Genomic DNA, 18,592 nt, shown 5'->3' on the forward strand with positions numbered 1-18,592 from the left:
TCTATGCATACGGTTGGCCATCACGGGTTTTCTGGGCCGTTTGGAAGGCCAAACGAGCCCCGGAGCGAGCATATGCCTCATTTTGACGATTTCCGTGTGCTATTGCACACCATTTTTTGGGTGATCGGGATTCCGACGTCAAAAATGCCAAATTTGTTCGTGGACGTCCGTCAAGACGTTGTCTATGCATACGGTTGGCCATCACGGGTTTTCTGGGCCATTTGGAAGGTCAAACGAGCCCCGGAGCGAGCATACGCCTCATTTTGACGATTTTCGTGTGCTATTGCACACCATTTTTTGGGTGATCGTGATTCTGACGTCAAAAATGCAAAATTTGTTCATGGACGTCCGTCAAGACGTTGTCTATGCATACGGTTGGCCATCACGGGTTTTCTGGGCCGTTTGGAAGGTCAAACGACCCCCGGAGCGAGCATACGCCTCATTTTGACGATTTTCGTGTGCTATTGCACACCATTTTTTGGGTGATCGGGATTCCGACGTCAAAAATGCCAAATTTGTTCGTGGACGTCCGTCAAGACGTTGTCTATGCAAATGGTTGGCCATCACGGGTTTTCTGGGCCGTTTGGAAGGTCAAACGAGCCCCGGAGCGAGCATACGCCTCATTTTGACGATTTTCGAGTGCTATTGCACACCATTTTTTGGGTGATCGGGATTCCGACGTCAAAAATGCCAAATTTGTTCGTGGACGTCCGTCAAGACGTTGTCTATGCATACGGTTGGCCATCACGGGTTTTCTGGGCCATTTGGAAGGTTAAACGAGCCCCGGAGCGAGCATACGCCTCATTTTGACGATTTTCGTGTGCTATTGAACACCATTTTTTTTGGTGATCAGGATTCCGACGTCAAAAGTGCAAAATTTGTTCGTGGACGTCCGTCAAGACGTTGTCTATGCATACGGTTGGCCATCACGGGTTTTCTGGGTCGTTTGGAAGGTCAAACGAGCCCCGGAGCGAGCATACGCCTCATTTTGACGATTTTCGTGTGCTATTGCACACCATTTTTTGGGTGATCGGGATTCCGACGTCAAAAATGCCAAATTTGTTCATGGACGTCCGTCAAGACGTTGTCTATGCATACGGTTGGCCATCACGGGTTTTCTGGGCCGTTTGGAAGGTCAAACGAGCCCCGGAGCGAGCATACGCCTCATTTTGACGATTTTCGTGTGCTATTGCACACCATTTTTTGGGTGATCGGGATTCCGACGTCAAAAATGCCAAATTTGTTCGTGGACGTCCGTCAAGACGTTGTCTATGCATACGGTTGGCCATCACGAGTTTTCTGGGCCGTTTGGAAGGTCAAACGAGCCCCAGAGCGAGCATACGCCTCATTTTGATGATTTTCGTGTGCTATTGCACACCATTTTTTGGGTGATCGAGATTTTGACGTCAAAAATGCCAAATTTGTTCGTGGACGTCCGTCAAGACGTTGTCTATGCATACGGTTGGCCATCACGGGTTTTCTGGGCCATTTGGAAGGTCAAACGAGCCCCGGAGCGAGCATACGCCTCATTTTGACGATTTTCGTGTGCTATTGCACACCATTTTTTGGGTGATCGAGATTTCGACGTCAAAAATGCCAAATTTGTTCGTGGACGTCCGTCAAGACGTTGTCTATGCATACGGTTGGCCATCACGGGTTTTCTGGGCATTTTGGAAGGTCAAACGAGCCCCGGAGCGAGCATACACCTCATTTTGACGATTTTCGTGTGCTATTGCACACCATTTTTTGGGTGATCGGGATTCCGACGTCAAAAATGCCAAATTTGTTCGTGGAAGTCCGTCAAGACGTTGTCTATGCATACGGTTGGCCATCACGGGTTTTCTGGGCCGTTTGGAAGGTCAAACGAGCCCCGGAGCGAGCATACGCCTCATTTTGACGATTTTCGTGTGCTATTGCACACCATTTTTTGGGTGATCGGGATTCCAACGTCAAAAATGCCAAATTTGTTCGTGGACGTCCGTCAAGACGTTGTCTATGCATACGGTTGGCCATCACGGGTTTTCTGGGCCGTTTAAAAGGTCAAACGAGCCCCAGAGCGAGCATACGCCTCATTTTGACGATTTTCGTGTGCTATTGCACACCATTTTTTGGGTGATCAGGATTCCGATGTCAAAAATGCCAAATTTGTTCGTGGACGTCCGTCAAGACGTTGTCTATGCATACGGTTGGCCATCACGGGTTTTCTGGGCCGTTTGGAAGGTCAAACGAGCCCCGGAGCGAGCATACGCCTCATTTTGACGATTTTCGTGTGCTATTGCACACCATTTTTTGGATGATCGGGATTCCGACGTCAAAAATGCAAAATTTGTTCGTGGACGTCCGTCAAGACTATGTCTATGCATACGGTTGGCCATCACGGGTTTTCTGAGCCGTTTGGAAGGTCAAACGAGCCCCGGAGCGAGCATACGCCTCATTTTGACGATTTTCGTGTGCTATTGCACACCATTTTTTGGGTGATCGGGATTCCGACGTCAAAAATGCCAAATTTGTTCGTGGACGTCCGTCAAGACGTTGTCTATGCATACGGTTGGCCATCACGGGTTTTCTGGGCCGTTTGGAAGGTCAAACGAGCTCCGGAGCGAGCATACGCCTCATTTTGACGATTTTCGTGTGCTATTGCACACCATTTTTTGGGTGATCGGGATTCCGATGTCAAAAATGTTAAATTTGTTCGTGGACGTCCGTCAAGACGTTGTCTATGCATACGGTTGGCCATCACGGGTTTTCTGGGCCGTTTGGAAGGTCAAACGAGCCCCGGAGCGAGCATACGCCTCATTTTGACGATTTTCGTGTGCTATTGCACACCATTTTTTGGGTGATCGGGATTCCGACGTCAAAAATTCAAAATTTGTTCGTGGACGTCCGTAAAGACGTTGTCTATGCATACGGTTGGCCATCACGGGTTTTCTGGGCCGTTTGGAAGGTCAAACGAGCCCCGGAGCGAGCATACGCCTTATTTTGACGATTTTCGTGTGCTATTGCACACCATTTTTTGGGTGATCGGGATTCCGACGTCAAAAATGCCAAATTTGTTCGTGGACGTCCGTCAAGACGTTGTCTATGCATACGGTTGGCTATCACGGATTTTCTGGGCCATTTGGAAGGTCAAACGAGCCCCGGAGCGAGCATACGCCTCATTTTGACGATTTTCGTGTGCTATTGCACACCATTTTTTGGGTGATCAGGATTCCGACGTCAAAAATGCCAAATTTGTTCGTGGACGTCCGTCAAGACGTTGTCTATGCATACGGTTGGCCATCACGGGTTTTCTGGGCCGTTTGGAAGGTCAAACGAGCCCTGGAGAGAGCATACGCCTCATTTTGACGATTTTCGTGTGCTATTGCACACCATTTTTTGGGTGATCGGGATTCCGACGTCAAAAATGCCAAATTTGTTCGTAGACGTCCGTCAAGACGTTGTCTATGCATACGGTTGGCCATCACGGGTTTTCTGGGCCGTTTGGAAGGTCAAACGAGCCCCGGAGCGAGCATACGCCTCACTTTGACGATTTTCGTGTGCTATTTATTGCACACCATTTTTTGGGTGATCGGGATTCCGACGTCAAAAATGCCAAATTTGTTCGTGGACGTCCGTCAAGACGTTGTCTATGCATACGGTTGGCCATCAAGGGTTTTCTGGGCCATTTGGGAGGTCAATCGAGCCCTGGAGAGAGCATACGCCTCATTTTGATGATTTTCGTGTGCTATTGCACACCATTTTTTGGGTGATCGGGATTCCGACGTCAAAAATGGCAAATTTGTTCGTGGACGTCCGTCAAGACGTTGTCTATGCATACGTTTGGCAATCACGGCTTTTCTGGGCCATTTGGAAGGTCAAACGAGCCCCGGAGCGAGCATACGCCTCATTTTGACGATTTTCGTGTGTTATTGCACTTCATTTTTTGGGTGATCAGGATTCCGACGTCAAAAATGCCATATTTGTTCCTGGACGTCCGTCAAGATATTGTCTATGCATACGGTTGGCCATCACGAGTTTTCTGGGCCGTTTGGAAGGTCAAACGAGCCCCGGAGCGAGCATACGCCTCATTTTGACGATTTTCGTGTGCTATTGCACACCATTTTTTGGGTGATCGGGATTCCGACGTCAAAAATGCAAAATTTGTTCGTGGACATCCGTCAAGACGTTGTCTATGCATACGGTCTGCCATCACGGGTTTTCTGGGCCGTTTGGAAGGTCAAACGAGCCCCGGAGCAAGCATACGCCTCATTTTGATGATTTTCGTGTGCTATTGCACACCATTTTTTGGGTGATCGGGATTCCGACGTCAGAAATGCCAAATTTGTTCGTGGACGTCCGTCAAGGCGTTGTCTATGCATACGGTTGGCCATCACGGGTTTTCTGGGCCGTTTGGAAGGTCAAACGAGCCCCGGAGCGAGCATACGCCTCATTTTGACGATTTTCGTGTGCTATTGCACACCATTTTTTGGGTGATCGGGATTTCGACGTCAAAAATGCCAAATTTGTTTGTGGACGTCCGTCAAGACGTTGTCTATGCATACGGTTGGCCATCACGGGTTTTCTGGGTCGTTTGGAAGGTCAAACGAGCCCCGGAGCGAGCATACGCCTCATTTTGACGATTTTCGTGTGCTATTGCACACCATTTTTTTGGTGATAGGGATTCCAACTTCAAAAATGCAAAATTTGTTCGTGGACGTCCGTCAAGACGTTGTCTATGCATACGGTTGGCCATCATGGGTTTTCTGGGTCGTTTGGAAGGTCAAACGAGCCCCGGAGCGAGCATACGCCTCATTTTGACGATTTTCGTGTGCTATTGCACACCATTTTTTGGGTGATCGGGATTCCGACGTCAAAAATGCCAAATTTGTTCGTGGACGTCCGTCAAGACGTTGTCTATGCATACGGTTGGCCATCACGAGTTTTCTAGGCCGTTTGGAAGGTCAAACGAGCCCCGGAGCGAGCATACGCCTCATTTTGACGATTTTCGTGTGCTATTGCACACCATTTTTTGGGTGATCGGGATTCCGACGTCAAAGATGCAAAATTTGTTCGTGGACGTCCGTCAAGACGTTGTCTATGCATACGGTTGGCCATCACGGGTTTTCTGAGCCGTTTGGAAGGTCAAACGAGCCCCGGAGCGAGCATACGCCTCATTTTGACGATTTTCGTGTGCTATTGCACACCATTTTTTGGGTGATCAAGATTTCGACGTCAAAAATGCCAAATTTGTTCGTGGACGTCCGTCAAGACGTTGTCTATGCATACGGTTGGCCATCACGGGTTTTCTGAGCCGTTTGGAAGGTCAAACGAGCCCCGGAGCGAGCATACGCCTCATTTTGACGATTTTCGTGTGCTATTGCACACCATTTTTTGGGTGATCGGGATTCCGACGTCAAAAATGCAAAATTTGTTCGTGGACGTCCGACAAGACGTTGTCTATGCATACGGTTGGCCATCACGGGTTTTCTGGGCCATTTGGAAGGTCAAACGAGCCCCGGAGCGAGCATACGCCTCATTTTGACGATTTTCGTGTGCTATTGCACACCATTTTTTGGGTGATCGGGATTCCGACGTCAAAAATGCAAAATTTGTTCGTGGACGTTCGTCAAGACGTTGTCTATGCATACGGTTGGCCATCACGGGTTTTCTGGGCCGTTTGGAAGGTCAAACGAGCCTGGGAGCGAGCATACGCCTCATTTTGACGATTTTCGTGTGCTATTGCACACCATTTTTTGGGTGATCAGGATTTCAACGTCAAAAATGCCAAATTTGTTCGTGGACGTCCGTCAAGACATTGTCTATGCATACGGTTGGCCATCACGGGTTTTCTGGGCCATTTGGAAGGTCAAACGAGCCCCGGAGCGAGCATACGCCTCATTTTGACGATTTTTGTGTGCTATTGCACACCATTTTTTTGGTGATCGGGCTTCCGACTTCAAAAATGCAAAATTTTTTCGTGGACGTCCGTCAAGACGTTGTCTATGCATACGGTTGGCCATCACGGGTTTTCTGGGTCGTTTGGAAGGTCAAACGAGCCCCGGAGCGAGCATACGCCTCATTTTGACGATTTTCGTGTGCTATTGCACACCATTTTTTGGGTGATCGGGATTCCGACGTCAAAAATGCCAAATTTGTTCGTGGACGTCCGTCAAGACGTTGTCTATGCATACGGTTGGCCATCACGAGTTTTCTGGGCCGTTTGGAAGGTCAAACGAGCCCCGGAGCGAGCATACGCCTCATTTTGACGATTTTCGTGTGCTATTGCACACCATTTTTTGGGTGATCGGGATTCCGACGTCAAAAATGCAAAATTTGTTCGTGGACGTCCGTCAAGACGTTGTCTAGGCATACGGTTGGCCATCACGGGTTTTCTGAGCCGTTTGGAAGGTCAAACGAGCCCCAGAGCGAGCATACGCCTCATTTTGATGATTTTCGTGTGCTATTGCACACCATTTTTTGGGTGATCAAGATTTCGACGTCAAAAATGCCAAATTTGTTTGTGAACGTCCGTCAAGACGTTGTATATGCATACGGTTGGCCATCACGGGTTTTCTGAGCCGTTTGGAAGGTCAAACGAGCCCCGGAGCGAGCATACGCCTCATTTTGACGATTTTCGTGTGCTATTGCACACTATTTTTTGGGTGATCAGGATTCCGACGTCAAAAATGCCAAATTTGTTCGTGGACATCCGTCAAGACGTTGTCTATGCATACGGTTGGCCATCACGGGTTTTCTGGGCCGTTTGGAAGGTCAAACGAGCCCCGGAGCGAGCATACGCCTCATTTTGATGATTTTCGTGTGCTATTGCACACCATTTTTAGGGTGATCGGGATTCCGACGTCAAAAATGCAAAATTTGTTTGTGGACGTCCGACAAGACGTTGTCTATGCATACGGTTGGCCATCACAGGTTTTCTGGGCCGTTTGGAAGGTCAAACGAGCCCCGGAGCGAGCATACGCCTCATTTTGACGATTTTCGTGTGCTATTGCACACCATTTTTTGGGTGATCGGGATTCTGACGTCAAAAATGCCAAATTTGTTCGTGGACGTCCGTCAAGACGTTGTCTATGCATACGGTTGGCCATCACGGGTTTTCTAGGCCATTTGGAAGGTCAAACGAGCCCTGGAGCGAGCATACGCTTCATTTTGATGATTTTCGTGTGCTATTGCACACCATTTTTTGGGTGATCAGGATTCCGACGTCAAAAATGCCAAATTTGTTCGTGGACGTCCGTCAAGACGTTGTCTATGCATACGGTTGGCCATCACGGGTTTTCTGGGCCGTTTGGAAGGTCAAACGAGCCCCGGAGCAAGCATACGCCTCATTTTGACAATTTTCGTGTGCTATTGCACACCTTTTTTTGGGTGATCAGGATTCCAACGTCAAAAATGCCAAATTTGTTCGTGGACGTCTGTTAAGACGTTGTCTATGCATACGGTTGGCCATCACGGGTTTTCTGGGCCGTTTGGAAGGTCAAACAAGCCCCGGAGCGAGCATACGCCTCATTTTGACGATTTTCGTGTGCTATTGCACACCATTTATTGGGTGATCGGGTTTCCGACGTCAAAAATGCAAAATTTGTTGTTGGACGTCCGTCAAGACGTTGTCTATGCATACGGTTGGCCATCACGGGTTTTCTGGGCCGTTTGGAAGGTCAAACGAGCCCCGGAGCGAGCACACGCCTCATTTTGACGATTTTCGTGTGCTATTGCACACCATTTTTTGGGTGATCGGGATTCCGACGTCAAAAATGCCAAATTTGTTCGTGGACATCCGTCAAGACGTTGTCTATGCATACGGTTGGCCATCACGGGTTTTCTGGGCCATTTGGAAGGTCTAACGAGCCCCGGAGCGAGCATACGCCTCATTTTGACGATTTTCGTGAGCTATTGCACACCATTTTTTGGGTGATCGGGATTCCGACGTCAAAAATGCCAAATTTGTTCGTGGACATCCGTCAAGACGTTGTCTATGCATACGGTTGGCCATCACGGGTTTTCAAGGCCATTTGGAAGGTCAAACGAGCCCCGGAGCGAGCATACGCCTCATTTTGACGATTTTCGTGTGCTATTGCACACCCTTTTTTGGGTGATCAGGATTCCGACGTCAAAAATGCCAAATTTGTTCGTGGACGTCCGTCAAGACGTTGTCTATGCATATAGTTGGCCATCACGGGTTTTCTGGGCCGTTTGGAAGGTCAAACGAGCCCCGGAGCGAGCATACGCCTCATTTTGACGATTTTCGTGTGCAATTGCACACCATTTTTTGGGTGATCGGGATTCCGACGTCAAAAATGCAAAATTTGTTCGTCGACGTCCATCAAGACGTTGTCTATGCATACGGTTGGCCATCACGGGTTTTCTGGGCCGTTTGGAAGGTCAAACGAGCCCCGGAGCGAGCATACGCCTCATTTTGACGATTTTCGTGTGCTATTGCACACCATTTTTTGGGTGATCGGGATTCCGACGTCAAAAATGCCAAATTTGTTCGTGGACGTCCGTCAAGACGTTGTCTATGCATACGGTTGGCCATCACGGGTTTTCTGGGCCATTTGGAAGGTCAAACGAGCCCCGGAGCGAGCATACGCCTAATTTTAACGATTTTCGTGTGCTATTGCACACCATTTTTTGGGTGATCGGGATCCGACGTAAAAAATGCAAAATTTGTTCGTGGACGTCCGTCAAGACGTTGTCTATGCATACGGTTGGCCATCACGGGTTTTCTTGGCCGTTTGGAAGGTCAAACGAGCCCCGGAGCGAGCATACGCCTCATTTTGACGATTTTCGTGTGCTATTGCACACCATTTTTTGGGTGATCGGGATTCCGACGTCAAAAATGCGAAATTTGTCCGTGGACGTCCATCAAGACATTGTCTATGCATACGGTTGGCCATCACGGGTTTTGTGGGCCGTTTGGAAGGTCAAACAAGCCCCAGAGCGAGCATACGCCTCATTTTGACGATTTTCGTGTGCTATTGCACACCATTTTTTGGGTGATCGGGATTCCGACGTCAAAAATGCCAAATTTGTTCGTGGACGTCCATCAAGACGTTGTCTATGCATACGGTTGGCCATCACGGGTTTTCTGGGCCATTTGGAAGGTCAAACGAGCCCCGGAGCGAGCATACGCCTCATTTTGACGATTTTCGTGTGCTAATGCACACCCTTTTTTGGGTGATCAGGATTCTGACGTCAAAAATGCCAAATTTGTTCGTGGACGTCCGTCAAGACGTTGTCTATGCATATAGTTTGAAATCACGGGTTTTCTGGGCCGTTTGGAAGGTCAAACGAGCCCCGGAGCGAGCATACGCCTCATTTTGACGATTTTCGTGTGCTATTGCACACCATTTTTTGGGTGATCGGGATTCCGATGTCAAAAATGCCAAATTTGTTCGTGGACGTCCGTCAAGACGTTGTCTATGCATACGGTTGGCCATCACGGGTTTTCTGGGCTGTTTGGAAGGTCAAACGAGCCCTGGAGCGAGCATACGCCTCATTTTGACGATTTTCGTGTGCTATTGCACACCATTTTTTGGGTGATCGGGATTCCGACGTCAAAAATGCCAAATTTGTTCGTGGACGTCCGTCAAGATGTTGTCTATGCATACGGCTGGCCATCACGTGTTTTCTGGGCCGTTTGGAAGGTCAAACGAGCCCCGGAGCGAGCATACGCCTCATTTTGACGATTTTCGTGTCCTTTTGCACACCATTTTTTGGGTGATCGAGATTTCGACGTCAAAAATGCCAAATTTGTTCGTGGACGTCCGTCAAGACGTTGTCTATGCATACAGTTGGCCATCACGGGTTTTCTTGGCCGTTTGGAAGTTCAAACGAGCCCCGGAGCGAGCATACGCCTCATTTTGACGACTTTTGTGTGCTATTGAACACCATTTTTTGGGTGATCGGGATTCCGACGTCAAAAATGCCAAATTTGTTCGTGGACGTCCGTCAAGACGTTGTCTATGCATACGGTTGGCCATCATGGGTTTTCTGGGCCGTTTAGAAGGTCAAACGAGCCCCGGAGCGAGCATACGCCTCATTTTGACGATTTTCGTGTGCTATTGCACACCATTTTTCGGGTGATCGGGATTCCAACGTCAAAAATGCCAAATTTGTTCGTGGACGTCCGTCAAGACGTTGTCTATGCATACGGTTGGCCATCACGGGTTTTCTGGGCCGTTTGGAAGGTCAAACGAGCCCCGGAGCGAGCATACGCCTCGTTTTGACGATTTTCGTGTGCTATTGCACACCATTTTTTGGGTGATCGGGATTCCGACGTCAAAAATGCCAAATTTGTTCGTGGACGTCCGTCAAGACGTTGTCTATGCATACGGTTGGCCATCACGGGTTTTCTGGGCCGTTTGGAAGGTCAAACGAGCCCCGGAGCGAGCATACGCCTCATTTTGACGATTTTCGTGTGCTATTGCACACCATTTTTTGGGTGATCAGGATTCCGACGTCAAGAATGCCAAATTTGTTCGTGGACGTCCGTCAAGACGTTGTCTATGCATATAGTTGGCCATCACGGGTTTCTGGGCCGTTTGGAAGGTCAAACGAGCCCCGGAGCGAGCATAAGCCTCATTTTGACGATTTTCGTGTGCTATTGCACACCATTTTTTGGGTGATCGGGATTCCGACGTCAAAAATGCAAAATTTGTTCGTGGACGTCCGTCAAGACGTTGTCCATGCATACGGTTGGCCATCACGGGTTTTCTGGGCCGTTTGGAAGGCCAAACGACCCCCGGAGCGAGCATATGCCTCATTTTGACGATTTCCGTGTGCTATTGCACACCATTTTTTGGGTGATCGGGATTCCGACGTCAAAAATGCCAAATTTGTTCGTGGACGTCCGTCAAGACGTTGTCTATGCATACGGTTGGCCATCACGGGTTTTCTGGGCCGTTTGGAAGGTCAAACGAGCCCCGGAGCGAGCATACGCCTCATTTTGACGATTTTCGTGTGCAATTGCACACCATTTTTTGGGTGATCGGGATTCCGACGTCAAAAATGCAAAATTTGTTCGTCGACGTCCATCAAGACGTTGTCTATGCATACGGTTGGCCATCACGGGTTTTCTGGGCCGTTTGGAAGGTCAAACGAGCCCCGGAGCGAGCATACGCCTCATTTTGACGATTTTCGTGTGCTATTGCACACCATTTTTTGGGTGATCGGGATTCCGACGTCAAAAATGCCAAATTTGTTCGTGGACGTCCGTCAAGACGTTGTCTATGCATACGGTTGGCCATCACGGGTTTTCTGGGCCATTTGGAAGGTCAAACGAGCCCCGGAGCGAGCATACGCCTCATTTTAACGATTTTCGTGTGCTATTGCACACCATTTTTTGGGTGATCGGGATCCGACGTAAAAAATGCAAAATTTGTTCGTGGATGTCCGTCAAGACGTTGTCTATGCATACGGTTGGCCATCACGGGTTTTCTGGGCCGTTTGGAAGGTCAAACGAGCCCCGGAGCGAGCATACGCCTCATTTTGACGATTTTCGTGTGCTATTGCACACCATTTTTTGGGTGATCGGGATTCCGACGTCAAAAATGCGAAATTTGTCCATGGACGTCCATCAAGACATTGTCTATGCATACGGTTGGCCATCACGGGTTTTGTGGGCCGTTTGGAAGGTCAAACAAGCCCCAGAGCGAGCATACGCCTCATTTTGACGATTTTCGTGTGCTATTGCACACCATTTTTTGGGTGATCGGGATTCCGACGTCAAAAATGCCAAATTTGTTCGTGGACGTCCATCAAGACGTTGTCTATGCATACGGTTGGCCATCACGGGTTTTCTGGGCCATTTGGAAGGTCAAACGAGCCCCGGAGCGAGCATACGCCTCATTTTGACGATTTTCGTGTGCTAATGCACACCCTTTTTTGGGTGATCAGGATTCTGACGTCAAAAATGCCAAATTTGTTCGTGGACGTCCGTCAAGACGTTGTCTATGCATATAGTTTGAAATCACGGGTTTTCTGGGCCGTTTGGAAGGTCAAACGAGCCCCGGAGCGAGCATACGCCTCATTTTGACGATTTTCGTGTGCTATTGCACACCATTTTTTGGGTGATCGGGATTCCGACGTCAAAAATGCCAAATTTGTTCGTGGACGTCCGTCAAGACGTTGTCTATGCATACGGTTGGCCATCACGGGTTTTCTGGGCTGTTTGGAAGGTCAAACGAGCCCTGGAGCGAGCATACGCCTCATTTTGACGATTTTCGTGTGCTATTGCACACCATTTTTTGGGTGATCGGGATTCCGACGTCAAAAATGCCAAATTTGTTCGTGGACGTCCGTCAAGATGTTGTCTATGCATACGGCTGGCCATCACGTGTTTTCTGGGCCGTTTGGAAGGTCAAACGAGCCCCGGAGCGAGCATACGCCTCATTTTGACGATTTTCGTGTCCTTTTGCACACCATTTTTTGGGTGATCGAGATTTCGACGTCAAAAATGCCAAATTTGTTCGTGGACGTCCGTCAAAACGTTGTCTATGCATACAGTTGGCCATCACGGGTTTTCTGGGCCGTTTGGAAGTTCAAACGAGCCCCGGAGCGAGCATACGCCTCATTTTGACGACTTTTGTGTGCTATTGAACACCATTTTTTGGGTGATCGGGATTCCGACGTCAAAAATGCCAAATTTGTTCGTGGACGTCCGTCAAGACGTTGTCTATGCATACGGTTGGCCATCATGGGTTTTCTGGGCCGTTTAGAAGGTCAAACGAGCCCCGGAGCGAGCATACGCCTCATTTTGACGATTTTCGTGTGCTATTGCACACCATTTTTCGGGTGATCGGGATTCCAACGTCAAAAATGCCAAATTTGTTCGTGGACGTCCGTCAAGACGTTGTCTATGCATACGGTTGGCCATCACGGGTTTTCTGGGCCGTTTGGAAGGTCAAACGAGCCCCGGAGCGAGCATACGCCTCGTTTTGACGATTTTCGTGTGCTATTGCACACCATTTTTTGGGTGATCGGGATTCCGACGTCAAAAATGCCAAATTTGTTCGTGGACGTCCGTCAAGACGTTGTCTATGTATACGGTTGGCCATCACGGGTTTTCTGGGCCGTTTGGAAGGTCAAACGAGCTCCGGAGCGAGCATACGCCTCATTTTGACGATTTTCGTGTGCTATTGCACACCATTTTTTGGGTGATCAGGATTCCGACGTCAAGAATGCCAAATTTGTTCGTGGACGTCCGTCAAGACGTTGTCTATGCATATAGTTGGCCATCACGGGTTTCTGGGCCGTTTGGAAGGTCAAACGAGCCCCGGAGCGAGCATAAGCCTCATTTTGACGATTTTCGTGTGCTATTGCACACCATTTTTTGGGTGATCGGGATTCCGACGTCAAAAATGCAAAATTTGTTCGTGGACGTCCGTCAAGACGTTGTCCATGCATACGGTTGGCCATCACGGGTTTTCTGGGCCGTTTGGAAGGCCAAACGACCCCCGGAGCGAGCATATGCCTCATTTTGACGATTTCCGTGTGCTATTGCACACCATTTTTTGGGTGATCGGGATTCCGACGTCAAAAATGCCAAATTTGTTCGTGGACGTCCGTCAAGACGTTGTCTATGCATACGGTTGGCCATCACGGGTTTTCTGGGCCATTTGGAAGGTCAAACGAGCCCCGGAGCGAGCATACGCCTCATTTTGACGATTTTCGTGTGCTATTGCACACCATTTTTTGGGTGATCGTGATTCTGACGTCAAAAATGCAAAATTTGTTCATGGACGTCCGTCAAGACGTTGTCTATGCATACGGTTGTCCATCACGGGTTTTCTGGGCCGTTTGGAAGGTCAAACGACCCCCGGAGCGAGCATACGCCTCATTTTGACGATTTTCGTGTGCTATTGCACACCATTTTTTGGGTGATCAGGATTCCGACGTCAAAAATGCCAAATTTGTTCGTGGACGTCCGTCAAGACGTTGTCTATGCATACGGTTGGCCATCACGGGTTTTCTGGGCTGTTTGGAAGGTCAAACGAGCCCCGGAGCGAGCATACGCCTCATTTTGACGATTTTTGTGTGCTATTGCACACCATTTTTTGGGTGATCGGGATTCCGACGTAAAAATGCCAAATTTGTTCGTGGACGTCCGTCAAGACGTTGTCTATGCATACGGTTGGCCATCACGGGTTTTCTGGGCCATTTGGAAGGTCAAACGAGCCCCGGAGCGAGCATACGCCTCATTTTGACGATTTTCATGTGCTATTGCACACTATTTTTTGGGTGATCAAGATTCCGACGTCAAAAATGCCAAATTTGTTCGTGAACGTCCATCAAGACGTTGTCTATGCATACGGTTGGCCATCACGGGTTTTCTGGGCCGTTTGGAAGGTCAAACGAGCCCCGGAGCGAGCATACGCCTCATCTTGACGATTTTCGTGTGCTATTGCACACCATTTTTTGGGTGATCGGGATTCCGACGTCAAAAATGCAAAATTTGTTCGTGGACGTCCGTCAAGACGTTGTCTATGCATACGGTTTGCCATTACGGGTTTTCTGGGCCATTTGGAAGGTCAAACGAGCCCCGGAGCGAGCATACGCCTCATTTTGACGATTTTCGTGTGCTATTGCACACCATTTTTTGGGTGATCAGGATTCATACGTCAAAAATGCCAAATTTGTTCGTGGACGTCTGTCAAGACGTTGTCTATGCATACGGTTGGCCATCACGGGTTTTCTGGGCCGTTTGGAAGGTCAAACGAGCCCCGGAGCGAGCATACGCCTCATTTTGACGATTTTCGTGTGCTATTGCACACCATTTTTTGGGTGATCGTTATTCCGACGTCAAAAATGCAAAATTTGTTCGTGGACGTCCATCAAGACGTTGTCTATGCATACGGTTGGCCATCACGGGTTTTCTGGGCCGTTTGGAAAGTCAAACGAGCCCCGGAGCGAGCATACGCCTCATTTTGACGATTTTCGTGTGCTATTGCACACCATTTTTTGGGTGATCGGGATTCCGACGTCAAAAATGCCAAATTTGTTCGTGGACGTCCGTCAAGACGTTGTCTATGCATACGGTTGGCCATCACGGGTTTTCTGGGCTATTTGGAAGGTCAAACGAGCCCCGGAGCGAGCATACGCCTCATTTTGACGATTTTCGTGTGCTATTGCACACCATTTTTTGGGTGATCAGGATTCCGACGTCAAAAATGCCAAATTTGTTCGTGGACGTCCGTCAAGACGTTGTCTATGCATATATTTGGCCATCACGGGTTTTCTGGGCCGTTTGGAAGGTCAAACGAGCCCCGGAGCGAGCATACGCCTCATTTTGACGATTTTCGTGTGCTATTGCACACCATTTTTTGGGTGATCGGGATTCCGACGTCAAAAATGCAAAATTTGTTCGTGGACGTCCGTCAAGACGTTGTCTATGCATACGGTTGGCCATCACGGGTTTTCTGGGCCATTTGGAAGGTCAAACGAGCCCCGGAGCGAGCATACACCTCATTTTGACGATTTTGATGTGCTATTGCACACCATTTTTTGGGTGATATGGATTCCGACGTCAAAAATTCCAAATTTGTTCGTGGACGTCCGTCAAGACGTTGTCTATGCATACGGTTGGCCATCACGGGTTTTCTGGGCTGTTTGGAAGGTCAAACGAGCCCCGGAGCGAGCATACGCCTCATTTTGACGATTTTCGTGTGCTATTGCACACCATTTTTTGGGTGATCAGGATTCCGACGTCAAAAATGCCAAATTTGTTCGTGGACGTCCGTCAAGACGTTGTCTATGCATATATTTGGCCATCACGGGTTTTCTGGGCCGTTTGGAAGGTCAAACGAGCCCCGGAGCGAGCATACGCCTCATTTTGACGATTTTCGTGTGCTATTGCACACCATTTTTTGGGTGATCGGGATTCCGACGTCAAAAATGCAAAATTTGTTCGTGGACGTCCGTCAAGACGTTGTCTATGCATACGGTTGGCCATCACGGGTTTTCTGGGCCATTTGGAAGGTCAAACGAGCCCCGGAGCGAGCATACACCTCATTTTGACGATTTTGATGTGCTATTGCACACCATTTTTTGGGTGATATGGATTCCGACGTCAAAAATTCCAAATTTGTTCGTGGACGTCCGTCAAGACGTTGTCTATGCATACGGTTGGCCATCACGGGTTTTCTGGGCTGTTTGGAAGGTCAAACGAGCCCCGGAGCGAGCATACTCCTCATTTTGACGATTTTCGTGTGCTATTGCACACCATTTTTTGGGTGATCAGGATTCATACGTCAAAAATGCCAAATTTGTTCGTGGAAATCCGTCAAGACGTTGTCTATGCATACGGTTGGCCATCACGGGTTTTCTGGGCCGTTTGGAAGGTCAAACGAGCCCCGGAGCGAGCATACGCCTCATTTTGACGATTTTCGTGTGCTATTGCACACCATTTTTTGGGTGATCGGGATTCCGACGTCAAAAATGCAAAATTTGTTCGTGGACGTCCGTCAAGACGTTGTCTATGCATACGGTTGGCTATCACGGGTTTTCTGGGCCGTTTGGAAGGTCAAACGAGCCCCAGAGCGAGCATACGCCTCATTTTGACGATTTTCGTGTGCTATTGCACACCATTTTTTGGGTGATCAGTATTCCAACGTCAAAAATGCCAAATTTGTTCGTGGACGTCCGTCAAGACATTGTCTATGCATACGGTTGGCCATCACGGGTTTTCTGGGCCGTTTGGAAGGTCAAACGAGCCCCGGAGCGAGTATACGCCTCATTTTGACGATTTTCGTGTGCTATTGCACACCATTTTTTGGGTGATCGGGATTCCGACGTCAAAAATGCCAAATTTGTTCGTGGACGTCCGTCAAGACGTTGTCTATGCATAGGGTTGGCCATCACGAGTTTTCTGGGCCGTTTGGAAGGTCAAACGAGCCCCGGAGCGAGCATACGCCTCATTTTGACGATTTTCGTGTGCTATTGCACACCATTTTTTGGGTGATCAGGATTCCGACGTCAAAAATGCCAAATTTGTTCGTGGACGTCCGTCAAGACGTTGTCTATGCATACGGTTGGCCATCACGGGTTTTCTGGGCCATTTGGAAGGTCAAACGAGCCCTGGAGAGAGCATACGCCTCATTTTGACGATTTTCGTGTGCTATTGCACACCATTTTTTGGGTGATCAGGATTCCGACGTCAAAAATGCCAAATTTGTTCGTGGACGTCCGTCAAGACGTTGTCTATGCATACGGTTGGCCATCACGGGTTTTCTGGGCCGTTTAGAAGGTCAAACGAGCCCCGGAGCGAGCATACGCCTCACTTTGACGATTTTCGTGTGCTATTTATTGCACACCATTTTTTGGGTGATCGGGATTCCGACGTCAAAAATGCCAAATTTGTTCGTGGACGTCCGTCAAGACGTTGTCTATGCATACGGTTGGCCATCACGGGTTCTCTGGGCCATTTGGGAGGTCAATCGAGCCCTGGAGAGAGCATACGCCTCATTTTGATGATTTTCGTGTGCTATTGCACACCATTTTTTGGGTGATCGGGATTCCGACGTCAAAAATGGCAAATTTGTTCGTGGACGTCCGTCAAGACGTTGTCTATGCATACGTTTGGCAATCACGGCTTTTCTGGGCCATTTGGAAGGTCAAACGAGCCCCGGAGCGAGCATACGCCTCATTTTGACGATTTTCGTGTGTTATTGCACTTCATTTTTTGGGTGATCAGGATTCCGACGTCAAAAATGCCATATTTGTTCGTGGACGTCCGTCAAGACGTTGTCTATGCATACGGTTGGCCATCACGAGTTTTCTGGGCCGTTTGGAAGGTCAAACGAGCCCCGGAGCGAGCATACGCCTCATTTTGACGATTTTCGTGTGCTATTGCACACCATTTTTTGGGTGATCGGGATTCCGACGTCAAAAATGAAAAATTTGTTCGTGGACGTCCGTCAAGACGTTGTCTATGCATACGGTCTGCCATCACGGGTTTTCTGGGCCGTTTGGAAGGTCAAACGAGCCCCGGAGCAAGCATACGCCTCATTTTGATGATTTTCGTGTGCTATTGCACACCATTTTTTGGGTGATCGGGATTCCGACGTCAAAAATGCCAAATTTGTTCGTGGACGTCCGTCAAGACGTTGTCTATGCATACGGTTGGCCATCACGGGTTTTCTGGGCCGTTTGGAAGGTCAAACGAGCCCCGGAGCGAGCATACGCCTCATTTTGACGATTTTCGTGTGCTATTGCACACCATTTTTTGGGTGATCGGGATTTCGACGTCAAAAATGCCAAATTTGTTTGTGGACGTCCGTCAAGACGTTGTCTATGCATACGGTTGGCCATCACGGGTTTTCTGGGTCGTTTGGAAGGTCAAACGAGCCCCGGAGCGAGCATACGCCTCATTTTGACGATTTTCGTGTGCTATTGCACACCATTTTTTGGGTGATCGGGATTCCGACGTCAAAAATGCCAAATTTGTTCGTGGACGTCCGTCAAGACGTTGTCTATGCATACGGTTGGCCATCACGAGTTTTCTAGGCCGTTTGGAAGGTCAAACGAGCCCCGGAGCGAGCATACTCCTCATTTTGACGATTTTCGTGTGCTATTGCACACCATTTTTTGGGTGATC

This window comes from Solanum lycopersicum, chromosome 12 (assembly GCF_036512215.1).
Source record: "Solanum lycopersicum chromosome 12, SLM_r2.1".
In the NCBI taxonomy this organism is placed as follows: domain Eukaryota; kingdom Viridiplantae; phylum Streptophyta; class Magnoliopsida; order Solanales; family Solanaceae; genus Solanum; species Solanum lycopersicum.